At 41.2% G+C, this 14,236-nt stretch overlaps 1 long non-coding RNA gene across 1 annotated transcript; it reads right to left on the minus strand.

Annotated features, from left to right (window-relative positions):
- Positions 1-1,435: 1,435 nt before the first annotated feature.
- On the minus strand, positions 1,436-4,903 carry LOC128106404 (uncharacterized). The gene is made up of 3 exons (XR_008216693.1): positions 4,694-4,903; positions 3,609-3,738; positions 1,436-2,593 (listed from the first exon to the last, which is right to left on the minus strand). It is a non-coding gene; the product is annotated as an uncharacterized LOC128106404 (long non-coding RNA).
- Between the last annotated feature and the right edge of the window lie 9,333 nt (positions 4,904-14,236).

Raw genomic sequence — 14,236 nt, forward strand, 5'->3', positions numbered from 1 at the left:
CAATTAACGGGTTTGGAAGTCCCCAAGGAGTCCCTTTCAGAAAGCCTCTTGTCTTAAAGAAACTCTCAAGAGAATCAAAGGCACGTGCTGTTTTAATGGGACTCTGCTGTGTGAGGACTGTGCTCTAGGATTTCCAGCATGCTGAACCTTTCCCTCTGTTTCATCCTAGAAGACATTCTCATACGAACAGGAGCATCAGAGAGAGAACAATCTTTGTTCATGTGAAGCCACGTCAGGCACGAAGGCCACCTTGGGAGACCTGTCTGGGTCACTCCACCCTCAATGCTCTCTGCTCCCCAAGATGTTTTCCAATCCCAGTGTAATTATCTCCATCATGGAGGAGGCTCCGGGTGCGTTTATTCACCCTTCCCTGTGACTGGAAAATGTATTCCATATTCAGAAGTCAGTAATTAAAATCAGCTAATCTGCATTCAACTTTGAAAGCACAGGCTACGCCTCCCTTGCCTCAGCCAGGAGGTAGGAGCACTGACGTCTGTGCACAACTCTGATTGGCTGGTGAGCAGTTAGGACAGGTGCAATAATCTAATCTGGAATATTGCTCTCCTCACCTTTTTTAATAAACATTTTGCCTCTGCACAGACCTTAATATAACAGCAGTAAAGGCAAAGGAGGAAATTGGAAACACGGCCAGGAGGGTGCCTTATGGTTCATAACAACCCTAAATTGTGACTGTTTATTAAAAGTAACACCCTTTTGTGAGGGTGTGGATCAGAATAGTCACTGATGTCTCTTCTTTGATATTTCCTTTTTTTTCCCCCCTTTAAATAGTGCTGAGTTTACGTTTCAGTTGTAGGATTTAATTAAGTTTCCAAAATTGCTTCTGACTTAAACGTTGACCTAAAAAAGTCACTTGCTCTCTCTAATTTAGCCCCCATCAAATCTTTCCATCATTTATTTCAATCTGCGGGAGATGTTTGTGCATGAATTACTCCTTGGACCATAGGGATGAGAAAGAGTTAAGTCAGGTAAAGCAAGGCAGAGTAGGATGGCCAGGGAACTGCCTCACAAAACACAATGAAGGGCCTTTCCCAGGCCTGGGGCTCTCTGGAGCGGCCAGGGGATGGAGGACAGAGTACAATGTCCTCCTTGTCCTCAGACCTCCCTTTTGTTTCAGCAGCACTTTGGCTCCCACACATGCAAAAGTTTGAATTTCCTGTTGGCTCTGAGGTGAGATTTATAACATTTATTAAGGTTGCTATTCATTGCGAGTTTACTGGGCAATAAGCCTAAGAGCTTTTAGGGGCTTAATTGCCTATGTTTATGGGGGGTTGCAAAGCTCCCCACAGTGTCACTGTCAGCCAGGTTGGCCAAATGTGGACTTCTTGATGTGTCCAGGGAGCACGTCCTGGTCCAAAGGGAAGGTCAAGTGAAGGCCGAAGGCCTGAAAGGGAGGCACTTACCTTCACGTGCTAGGTTGACTTTCTGTTCCGGCTATTTTGGTCCTCTTCCCACAGGCTCTTTCAACCTCCTTCTGGCTATCTTTGAAGCCATACATGAATGTCCCAACTTCTCCAGAACAAGAAGGAGAAATAATGTGGGTGGAGGTGGGGTGGTAGGGACGGAGGTGAACATGTATACAAAATAATGTGGACTAAACAGGTGTTTCACATGCACTGTCATGTGGGATCTTAACAAAAGTGCAGGAAAGCAGAGATTTCTACCCTTCACTTGATAAATGAGGAAGCTGAGACAAATAAATTCAGTAACTTGCTGAAATCGAAACAGCTAGCCAATGGAGGATGGAAATGTATTCATTTTCTTTTGTTTTAATTGTGTGTATGTCCGTGTCTGTCTATGTGGTGTCTGTGCATGTATGGTGTGTGTGTGTGTGTCTGTGTCTGTGTGTGTCTGTGCATGTGTGTGGTGTATGTGTGTATGTGTATGCACTCACCTATGCATGCTTCTGTGGAAGCTACAGGTTGTCAGTTTCTGGTATCTTTCTCTTTGCTATCTACCTTATTTTTTGAGACAGGGTCTCTCACTGACCCTGGTACTCATTCACTCATCTAGCCTGGCTGGCTACAGAGATTCCCCTGTCTTTGCCTGTCCCCAACCCCAGCACTGGATGGAGTTACAGGTATATGCCATCATGGCCAACTTTGACATGGCTGTTGGGGATCGGGATGCAGGCCCTCATGCTTGAACAGCAAGCAGTTTGCCCACTGACTTGTATTCAATAAACTTGTGACTTTCCTCTTGTTGATCTGTTTTATGTTACTGGGGCCATGACTGAAAATCAAGGGGTTTAAAGGGAAAGAAATTGTTTCCTCTTTCCAGGATGACACAGGAAGCTGGGACAGTCATCCTGGCCCCTGGAGCAGACTGGAGACAAAGTCCTGAGATCTCCTCCATTCGTTCACTTGTTCCCTTACTAGCAGCTGTTCTGTAAGCCCCTGTGTGCTAGGTGAAATGCATGGTGAATGCTATGCCTTGTTCCTCTGTCTGTTTCCTTCTGCTGCATCGAGGAAGACCAGATGCTGTCTTGTGCTCTGTCTCTTACAAGCTCTCTCAAGGTTCCCATAGGAGGTCTGCCGTGGTGACCAATTTCCCAGACTGTTGCCTGAAGATAGTTCTAGCACAAAGAAGAAACAAATGAACAGGAGGAAAGTCAAAGAGCTGTGTGTTTTTCATATGAAAGAAATACATTAAATAACACTACACACCTATACGCACATATGGATTGCCTGTGTATGTATGTATATATCACTCCGATAGTCTTGTCCAAATTGTCTTTATGGATTTACAGCTGGACTTCTAACAGCAGACAGCTTACTGGCACAGAGGACTGAGCATTTGAGCCATCATTGTTAGAGATGTATTGTTCAGGACACTTGCTAATTTATTGATGCAGCAGCAGAGGTGGAATCAGATTCAGTTGAAGAATAAATTGGAATATTTTTGTGCATTTCTTTCTTTCTTTCTTTTTTCTTTTTTTAAAAAAAGCCACTTTAAAACCTATGTGTTAAAATGACAAAAATTTTAAATAGGGGTTCTCTTTTTCTAAACAAAAGATATGCAAATTACAATTCAAGATTTATATTATGATAAAAACTGAAATACAAAAGAGTCATTATCCTGCAAAATGTAAAAGTGCAGTTGCTTCATGAGTAGGTAATGATATAATGGGGTGTTGATGTAGTAAGAGGTGTCAGGAAAGAGACAATGACCTCAAAATTTTAAGTCAGAAACGGAAGATTTAAACAGTAAGTATCTACCAATCCACCTGACTATCCATCCAGCTATTGGATACTGCAATTCTGAGAATTTGAGAGGAAGAACAGCCTATTTTTATCTCCTAATAGTGTAGCCGTCAGGGATGGAGGGAGGGTTAGGGAATTAATTTTCATGCAACCACCCTGAAACAGGATAAAGATTTACTGTGAATTATAGTTTTATAGGCCTGTTTCTCATTAAAAAAAAATCATTGATGTGCAGTTAGGGGGACTGGAAACCATTCCAAAGCCTAGGTACAAGGTCAGTGCCCTAGTCCCAGGGTCAAGGATGCCAAGACTCCTTGCATAAGAAAGATTTGCTGTTAGTTTATAGGATGTCCTTCCTGATTGTTTAAGCTTTCAAAAGGTACTCACTTGATATCCCAGGCAGCAATCTTCCTGCCTCAGCTTCCTGAGTGACGGGATTACAGGTGTGTACTACCATGCCTGGTCATAGAAAAAAGCAGTTTCCACCTGGGCATTCTGCATCCGTGAAGCAAATAGCCTGTGTCAGAACAGAATAGATTCTGCTAAAGGATATCACAGGCAAAGTACAGCAGAGTGGTACTTAGGTTTAAGATTATTCCACCAGCTTATTTTCAAAACATAACCTCCCACCCCGCCTGCTCTCTCTCTCTCTGTTATGTGTGTGTGTGTGTTCGTATGTATGGGCACACGCACACGTGCCTACACGTGCACATACACGTGTGTTCCAATGGAGCCCTGGTTAAAGTAATCAAGTGATGGGCCACATGTGAAGCAGATGTACAGACCCTTCCTACTCCTAAACAGAGCAGAAGGCCTGCTTTGGCTTTCTTTGGCAGGAATTTATATACTCGCTTCACCATTTGATCTCAATTTAAACAAAGGACGTGGGTTTTAGCCACCACTGATTTCAGGACCACAGCTCTGTCTTATTTCTGCAGGGAACTGGCGTTATGACACTTGGACACTTGGACAATCCTGCACAGTGTGCAAGGATCTCCAGTGTTTATTTATTGTTTTAGTGAGCCAGCCCTTGTTTTCGAGGTTTTCGGGTGTGTAATTGACTGCACCACACGCTTCAGGCAGAAGGATCATACTTTCATACAGATGTCAGAACCTTGGCAAAGCCTTCCCAAATTGCAGGACAAACCCCATATACCAGCTGGGACTGCAACTGAGGCCTAAGAAAATACTCCTGGTGGCTTTGCAGTTCAGAAAGTTGCTGAGGGTCTTCTGTCAGGGGAAGCACATGGTTTATGATTTTTGAGCCTGCGCAACAGTCCTTTCTATTTCATCTTGACTTAATGTCATTAGTCTCCTTCAGAGAAACCGGAGCGTTCATTTTCTAATCTATCTAGATGATACGCTGACAGCATTTCCCCTGATCCAGACTTTACCATTGATGTCTCTGCCTCTGTTAATCATTTTCAGAAATGAGATTTATGGTAAAAAAGGATTAAATCAATTCTGACTACCTCCAAATTTCTAGGATTTTGAGGCTTCTTGATGAACATGGAAACCATAGCCCCTCGGAGAAGCTTTGCTGAGGAGATCTTTCTCGCCTTTGTCTGCTCGCCTCTCACAGCTGGTCTGTTCTCTGCGGATCATAGCAAGTCAACCGCTCCACGGTTTGTTTGGCAACCATACCACAGGAGCTGCCCTCCGAGAAACTCGAGCTGGTTTTGATTGGAAATAGATGAGTAAGATATCAATCTTTCTCTGCTTCATTTTCCTGCCTTCCTTCCTTGCCTTCAACCCCATCCGAAAATGACTACCCTTAGGAAAGGTGTCAACCTATTTCAATTAAGTGTTTGTCTTTTGAGCTTCTCATCACAGGGTAAATTATGGCATTTTTATCACCCAGAGCCAAAGAGAAAAATTGCGCTGGTCCAAATTAAATCACAGCTTATTTTCTTTCTAATTTCTCTAATCTGCAATTGGCATCAAATAATTTCACTAGTATGTACAGGGCCTTATGCACTAGAAGGGCTTCCCCAGAAATAATCAGCTGGCTTTGTCTCCCGCTCGTCTTTGCTCCTGTTTCTTTTTCCATATTTCCTCTCACCATTTGCTCCATTGAGCAGATTTTTACCTTTATCCTTAGTGACCCAAGATCACCTCCTCTCTCACTCACTGGGGAAGAAGGGCATGGATTGAGTTCCCTGACTTTTCTTCCTCTCATGAAGGGCGTTGTCTCTGCAAAAGGACAATGACCACACTATCTTATTTCTCATCCTGTATCTAGGTGACCAGACTCTCATGCCTTTAAATTCAGCCAAATCCTCCAAAATTTGGCCTAAACTCTTTCCAATTTGTCCTTCTGTGTACAGTCTTGAGCGTATGTACATCATAATCTGTGGTTTGATTCCCAAGAGGATACTCATCTCCTTGATCTAGGAAAGTCTTTTGACTTTGCAAGCATTTCCTTTGGTGTGCTATATTCTGGGTCCTGGATACAACTTTCAACTGGATTCCTAACCAGAATATGCTCCCAATCTTTCCCCATACCATCCTACCTGGTCATCACGGTGTCTGCTATAGCCACTGAGTTTGGAGCATACAGAAGTAGAGTCAGCAATGTGGCAAACATTTCCTGAATGTCTTTGCTCTTATCTGGGTGAGCTGGCCTTGGTTGTATGTTCTCAAATCACTGGAGTATCTCTCTGTTTTGCTAATGAGGGCTAAGGGTTTGCCTATGTAAGAATTGTATCCTGTACACACAAAGTGTTCAATGTCCAGAATCCATGGCTCTAGACATTGGAAAGTATCTTTGTGGCAGATAAACAAAGAGGTGATAGAATATCTTCCACTTACTTGGACTGAGATAATATGGTTTGTATTAGTGTCCAGAAGTGTTATTCTTATTAGAAAAGCAATTCTTCAAGATGTGATTTTTTTTCCGTAAGGAAATAAGAAATATCAACAAGAGTACCTTGTTTCTTTGTTAGTTGATAAAAAGGGGCTTGTCAACTGGAAGTGGACTAACAAATATTACTAACATCTAGTTTAAGGGATTCTGTAAGTCAGGTCATAAGCCTGGGTACACTAACACCTGTACCCAAAAGTTACTTGCTGTGTATGTAAGATACTGGCTAATCCATTGAAGATGAAAAGAGGATGTATAATGTTATAAACAACAGTTTTCCTGGCTTGGGATGAATCATATAACAGGGTTTAGCTCATAAATATTGATGGTGTTCTAAAGGGAGCTAACTGATTTACAACCAAGACAGTCGCAATAAAACTTGACCTAGGATCATTGGTGGCTTCTGGTGTGGGAGACCTTTGTAATCATCGAGGACCTTATACCTATTATCCATCTAGATGTTGCCATCTTGGAATTCTAAATAATGTGATATGAATTTGTGTTTTTGAAGTGAGTTCTAGAGGGGAAAAAAAAAAACTTGTGCATGCACAGAAGAAACTTGTGTAAAACAGCATAGCCCATGTCCATTTTTTCTGGCTTAACATTTGTGGGAGACTGTAGGAGTCCAGTTCCTACCTTTCCCACCTTTTCTAAGGTTTTTAGGAGGAGGAGAGAGGGATTAGAAAATATCAGATAGAAAGAGAGACCTAGCCAACAAGAAGAAAGACAGAAACACAGGATAGCTTCAGGAGGGCCTGGATCAATACCCAATAGCCCCAAAGGTTTATTCAAAAGGCTTTTTATAACATGCCCAGGAGAGAGGCAAAAGACCTCCCCCTTGCAAGATTAAAACACACAATACAGCCAAGTGTAGACCCTTCCAAACACCTGGTAACCACGCCCATAGTCAAATCATCGCATTATGCAGCCCTGCTGGGTAAAGCAAGCTCAAATTCCCTGACCCTGAGTAAGTTCTCACTAGGAAACCTCTGACACTTTACATACAACTTGTATGATGCCCAATGTGTGTGATTCCATAGGGAATCAGATGTGTGGGAGTAAAGGGAAGTTCTAAGAAAGTACAAGACAAAGGTGCCACATGTAGGACTGAGTTATTTGTGGAGGAAAGGCTGTGGGAAGTGGGGCACTAGTGTCACTGTGATGCCATACTTTCCACTCTAGCAAGAATGGCTTTAGGGGCTGGACAGACGGTTCCATGGTTAAGAGTACACTCTCCTCTTGCAGAAGAGCCAAGTACAGTTCCTAGCACACATGTCAGGCTCACAACTACCTGTAACTCCAGTTTCAGAGGAGTTGACAACTTTTTTTGTCCTCGTCAGACACCCACACACACACATGTTTACATGTACACAAACAAACACACAAGCATACACATAAAAGTATTAAATAATAATTACTCTAAAAATTTGGATCCTATGCATATTACAGAAAAAAGGCATGGAATTCCAAGAAGTATAAATCATCAAGGAACTCTGTCATATCTATCCACACTTCTGTGTGTTATACAACCATTAATTCTGGTAAAGAAGGGTAAATAGAGAAGAAATGACAGAGCAGCCCATAGGTCCTTTTCCTTTGAGTCCCTATAAATGGGAAATCTCAAAGCAGACTGTTAATAGAAAGTGCTGGAAAATAGTAGCAGTTAGGTTTTCACCACTGTTTTGGTAATGAAATACACATGCATGTCAGAGTTACAATTGCACAGTTTCATAAATTCCATATACAATGTACATGCCCTAATAGTACCATTTAGAACTAGCTTTATAGAATGTAAAGATGAGCAGGAGAATTCATGCTAATGATTAAAATGACTAGTTTCCTTTTATTTATTAACAATAACATTAAATAGAAAGTTAAAAACATCATGGCCATAAACTAGAAGTGCCAAAGAAGATGGGAATGAGTATAGTTAATAATATATTTTTTCTATTTTCTGAACAAAACCCTCCCAATTTTCCTTTCACAATGAGCTTCACAAATTACGCAGCACCTAAGTGTCTTGAAGGACCCAGAGAAACAAAGACTCTCTATTGGAAGTAATATCTATGTGACTTGAAATCAATTTCCTGATTTGGCTCAAAGGCATCAAAATGAAAATGTGAATACTCAAACATATTTGTTCAATGCCATTATATATTAATATCCTCCTACTGAGTGTAGGCTTAGAAAAGTAAACTTGCCCCAAATGCATGATAAATTCTCAATTTTCTCCTGGTTACACTATGCTCTTTAATTTTCTGTGTATTCGACTCTTAAATATTCACCTGCAATTGACTTTGGGGTAAAACGCAAAAGTTAATCTTTTCTCAAACTGTTGCATGTTGCTTCACATATCTGTCTGCTACATTACACCAATACTCCTGTGCTCTGATTGTGAGCTCCGTGAAAACATTTTGATCAATGCCTTCTATTTCTGTCTCATGGCTGTTTGTTGGACCTGAACACTGTCCACTTCATGTCTTCCTGGGGTCTCAGCTCACCTCAAGATCTTTATGGAAGTTGTCTCTTCTGCAACCTTAATCATACACACCAACATTTCCATGTTATCTGTGTGTGTGTATGTGTATGTGTGCATGTGTGTATGCATCTAGAGGCCCGAGGTCAACATCAGATGTTTCTTGGGTACTCCCAAGTTACTTTTTCAGACAGGGAACTCATCAGTTAAGCTAGACTCTGTACAGCTGTCCCCAGGAAATTGATCCATCTCCATTTCTAATCTCACCATTGGTGGGATTACATGCCCAGGCACTACACTTGGCTTTTTATGTGAGTTCAGGAACTCAGACTTGGGTCTTCAGGCTTGTACACTTGCCATGGCAAGCACTTCACAGACTGAGCTTTCTCCATAGACTCCTTTCTATGTAATCTTATATATTACTCCTATTTTACCACTCTTCTGTTAGGGAACATGGAGATGTTTTAGGTATCAGACACACAGATGACATAATTATTCCTGTTATTTAATTATTCCTGTTGTTTATTTATATTATTATACATGTTATATATGTTATTAAATTAAATAATTGCTAGTGTTTAGTCATGCCTGGCACTATTCTAAACCATATATGTGTGTGTGTGTATATATATATATATATATATATATATATATTCATATATACATATTCACATATATATATTTTCATTTGTAGTCTCTCAACAAATCATTGAGGGAGTTCCAAGCACCATCTATTTACAGATGACAAAACACAGACACAGAGAGGTCAAGTAATGTGTCAAAGAGCTGCTATGTACAGAAGTCAAATTCCAACCCATTAATTCTCCTTTCCTTGTAAGAAAAGATATTGGGTACTTCATAGCACCACACTTTAGTATGATATAATACTGATAAATGAATATGCATTTAAAGAGGCTCTACTTCCAAATGGCCAAGAGAACAGGGGAGCAGCAGCTAATGAGATGCACACCCAAAACTGCCTGTCAGCACAATCCACCCACTCTGTGCTTTTATGGTTCTGTCTTATTTTGTTTGGTCACTGGTTTTCCTTTGCTTTTGGAAAACAGATTTCTCTGGGAAAAGTGCCTTTGCTTTGGTTTTCCACTGGAGACTGAAGCACAAAAGTCTGCATGTCTTGCTCACTCTCACAGATGCTGGTACTATCATGGGACTGCATTGTGACACACTCAGAATTTTCTAGCAGGACCACCCAGAAAGCTATAGCAGTGCTGAGTACTGGCCAGATGTTTTCTTGAACTTGGGAGCCTGCACAAGTGGACAATACCTGCCTTCTGCTATCAGCTGAGCCTGTATCCCCCTTAAAAACACCCAGCATACAATCTAGATGTGGTTAGGGGCTCAAGGCCTTAACTACTTTCCATACATGAAGGGTTTTTCTTCCCAGAACTAGGGCAGGAGACAGTTTCTGTCTGACAGGAGCTGGGTGCTGTCAGCTGCTTTTGGTCCATCGAAGCCAGCTGTAATTCTGGAAACACAGTCAGCCAGACTCCAAATGTGCTGATCCTCAGATAGCCCACATTCAAAGAGTCGATCTCTCTTACAAAGACTTTCCATTGAATCATATCCTATACACTATCTCTGGCTTCTCAGAGAGGAACACAGAGCTTGTAAGGAAAACAACATGTCCTTAAGACCCTTGCCGTTATCTTTTGTGGACACACAAGTTCATTCCTTGCCACCACCCCAGGAGGGCATTTGGCAATAGTAGCAATTGAAAGCCTTTCCTACCAAATGAATAACAGTATCCAGAAGAGGTGACATACAAGGTGAGGGTGGCTGTGGAAGCAAGGATCTCACTCACTCCAGGGAGCAGACTTCGCCAAGCAAGTTATCTTACCTCTACACTTTCCTAACTTAGACTAACTCAGATCCCTTCCTCCAGGTTGTTTTTGTTTTTAATTTAACTTTTTAGAGAGCTCACGGCTGTCAAAAGCGGATCACTTTATAAAGCAATGGGAGTGATCACGCCTTAGTCCCAATGCCTGACAGTAAGTTCAGTCTTTCAAAGACTAAGTTGCTTTAGATTGAGGGCAGGCCATTGAATCAGCTCTGTCCTTCTGCTTTGTCCTTTTAACTGGGCCACCGATGCCCTCCGTTGCATGCTGCACACAAGATCTGGGAACAGGAAAGAAGTCATGCCTAGAGACAAATGTCCCCGCAGCAAAGGCTAGCCCCTCATTTTTTAGGCAGAGATACATCTTTTGAGATACAGCCTTGGGTGGGAAAAGATGCCTATAGTATTGGTGCTGTGTGCCCAGCATTTCACGCATGTCAAACCCAGCAGGGAGGAAAGGGACATGATAACAATGAAGGAATTATCCTCACCAACCGAGCCTAGCATTGCCTTATTTTTCAAATAAAAATATATATCACCCAGTTGAACATGAATTTCAGACAAATAATATTTTTAGTGTAAGTTTGTTCTATACAGTATTTCAGAAATTCGTGTTTAACTAGGCATCCTATATTTTATCTGGAATTTTGCTTATAATCCTGAAGAGGAATTATTTTTCTTAATGTATCATTGAGAAAAGAAAAATGACTCAACAACATTAAGAAAGGTGTGCTGCATTTGATGGTGACTTGTGGCAGAGTGTGAACAGCAGGCTGGTTCTATTTGGTTGTAAATCATGTAAGTATTTGTGTGTGTGTGTGTGTGTGTGTGTGTGTGTGTGTGTGTGTGTGTGTGTGTATGCGCGTGTGTGTATGTGTCTACATGTGTGTTTCTGTGTGATCTCTGTGTGTATGTATGCTTGTGTGTGTGTGTGTGTGTGTGTGTGTGTGTGTGTGTGTGTATGTGTTCCTGTGGGAGTGGATACTCCTGTACTTGAGTGAATGTAAATATGGAGACCAGAAGGTGACATCAGGAATCCTTCTCAATTGTTCACTACCGTATTTTTGAGACACTGAACATGGAGTTCACCAGTTTAATTTGATTGGAGGCCCAGGGAACCCTAAGAATCTGCCTATCTGCACCATCCAGTGCTGGAATTACAGGCCTGTGTTGCCATGCATGACTTTTACATGGACGCTAGGAATCCAAACTCAGGCTGTCATTCTTACGTACTGGCTGATCCACTCCCCCAGCTCTGGTTCTTAGCCTTATATATAAGTCTAGAATCCTAGACTATACAGTAACGTCATCTTAATTAGTATTTAGAGATAGCTTTTGTTTAAATTTTTACTTAGTTAAATAAGCTGTCTCAAGAGAAAAAGTTAATTTCAGTTTTAATACTAAATAGTTATAAAACAGGGACCAGATACAAAGACCAAAGAAACAAAAGCGTGCATTTCCCAGCTAACCTGAGGAAAGCGAAAAAGTTAGGGGGTGGGGTAGAGTTAATTTTGATGAGAGACAAAATGGATAAACCGTCGACACTATCTCTAAGGAGGATCTTTTCCTACAGACCACATCTCCCTCTCTGCTGTCCCCAGCACCTTCATTTAGGTCCATGGCTCCAGGTTGCTCCATGACCTTTTGGTGTCTGCACTGGTTTAAGCCATCACATAGCTAGCCTCACTAATGACCTCATTGACCTTGTGTGAAGCTGCCTTTCCCTCTCTGAGCTACTCGTGGCTGCAAGCTTGTGCCATAAGGATTATTTAGAAAAAAATAAAGGCAGAATCTAATGTCACAAGTATTGGACTATTAAAAAATAAACAAAACATGGTATAATGTCATCGCTCTGCTTTGCACTCAGCAGTACAGCTTTATGAGCTTCCGACGCCACAAGGAAGCAGCACACCTAGAACCATTATCTCCATCTTACAGGTAGGAGAGGTGAGGCCCAGAAACGGGAGACGGGCGGGAGGCTCCCAGGAAGGGCTACCTGCTCAGAAGCTGCTCTCTGTAGCCTCATGTTCCCTTCGCCAAACAGAGGGAAGGGCCTCATCTGGGGCAGGAAGCCTCCCCACTCCACAGCAAGTAAGTAGAAAGAGAGGCTACTTCAGACCTTAATGCAGAAAGACAGAGCAGAATTTGATACGTTTGCTTATCTCTTAATTGAAGCCAGGTGTCCACATGCCCACTTTTGTAACTAATGTCAAAAATAGAAATCGACACTACACTAATGTATATCTAATAGTTGAAGCAAGCCGCTGTCTGATTCCCTTTTCTGTGACATACAAAATGGAGAGGACTGAGGAAGAGACACAGATGTGGACGCACGTGCAGAGTGTAGGTTTGATAGTAGGACCTTTCAGAAGTTGAAGTTCTGTTTTTGATGAGAGGGTGCTTGTAAGAATGCTTTTTCTATGGCACCATGTATGTGAATTCACAGTCCACTCCTTCTGCAGCTTTGCTGCTTGGACACCACAATACCGACTTCCCTTTCAGATCTTCCAGCCTTAACGTTCGGCTTCTGAAAAGTATCCATTAAAATTTTATCAATTTTGTATTTTGGTGAGACAGTATGAGGAAATGCCATAGTGAAATTAGATTTTTCCTTTGACATCAGGCGCCCAGTCAGCAATCCAATCCCATGTATTTCTATTGAGACATTAGGGTTTGATATAATTTTGGGCAGAAAACATTTTAAAAATGAAACAATTGAATTTTCTAGATGGTCTTGGGGACCACTTAGCTTAAGAGAATACACTTCCAAATCAAAAGCCTTTCAATCATTTTAAATATTATTTGGATGATATTTGCTGTGTGTAGTAGCAGTTTGAATTTGTATTGAATGTTTGACCGGCTCATGCACACATAGATGATGTATGAAATTATTATTTCATATTTTTCTAGTGTTTGCATTGCAAGTGACATCTGGCTGACAGGAACTTGGAGAAATGGAATCCGAAGTGAATGCTGCAGTTACCACAAGCCTCGTATTTATCAAAAGGTTTAAGGTTGGTCTGTCTTTGTTTAACATAAGAAACTTGGAACCCTGATGGGGAAGCTCAGAATTTCAGCATTGCCTGAATTTTCTTAGCCAATTTGTTTAGGCAAAGAAGAAACACTAATTGTATCATTTGTTCTTCTCATGAAACTAAATATTTTGCATCCTAAGAAAGAACACTTAATTAATTCTGATGTGATTTCCATACATTTTCCTTGTATTCAGAAAATTTGCAGATTTTGTGTTAGACCAACATACATATTGAGAACTGTTCATCATTATTCAGAAAAGGCAATGTGGGAGGAAAAACAGCTCACCACATTTTACATTTTATTTTCTAATTTGTACATGTGCAAAATTGAAGTAAAACATGAAAACATGTCACACAGTATTTGCAAGCTCTGACTCAGTTGCCATATACACACAAGCGTGTGCGCGCACACACCAATGTATGCATTTTCTCCTTTTCTTCCTTTCTTGGAGATCACAGTATGATTTTTAATTCTGTTGTGAGAATATCATTCATTTAGCAAAGGTTTATGACCTCACAAAAGGCTGTGAACAGGTCAGGTGCTAGAGAGACCCTAGGAGTGAGCCAATGCATGTATTAAGTTTATACTTTAGTAGTGGGCAAGACCAACATGAAATAACCACAGTAGAGGAGTGTGGATAACTACGGTAAATGTAATAAGCAGCTGACAAGCTTAATACAAGTGATGACTGTGGTCTGCTTCTATAACACATGAGGAAACAGATAGAAACATGGAAGTCATTGTGAAATCTGCAATCTATCTAGGTGACCCTTGCTCATTCCCTG

The sequence above is a fragment of the Peromyscus californicus genome, unplaced genomic scaffold, assembly GCF_007827085.1.
Source record: "Peromyscus californicus insignis strain IS unplaced genomic scaffold, ASM782708v3 Scaffold_9__1_contigs__length_137607984, whole genome shotgun sequence".
Classification (NCBI taxonomy): Eukaryota; Metazoa; Chordata; class Mammalia; order Rodentia; family Cricetidae; genus Peromyscus; species Peromyscus californicus.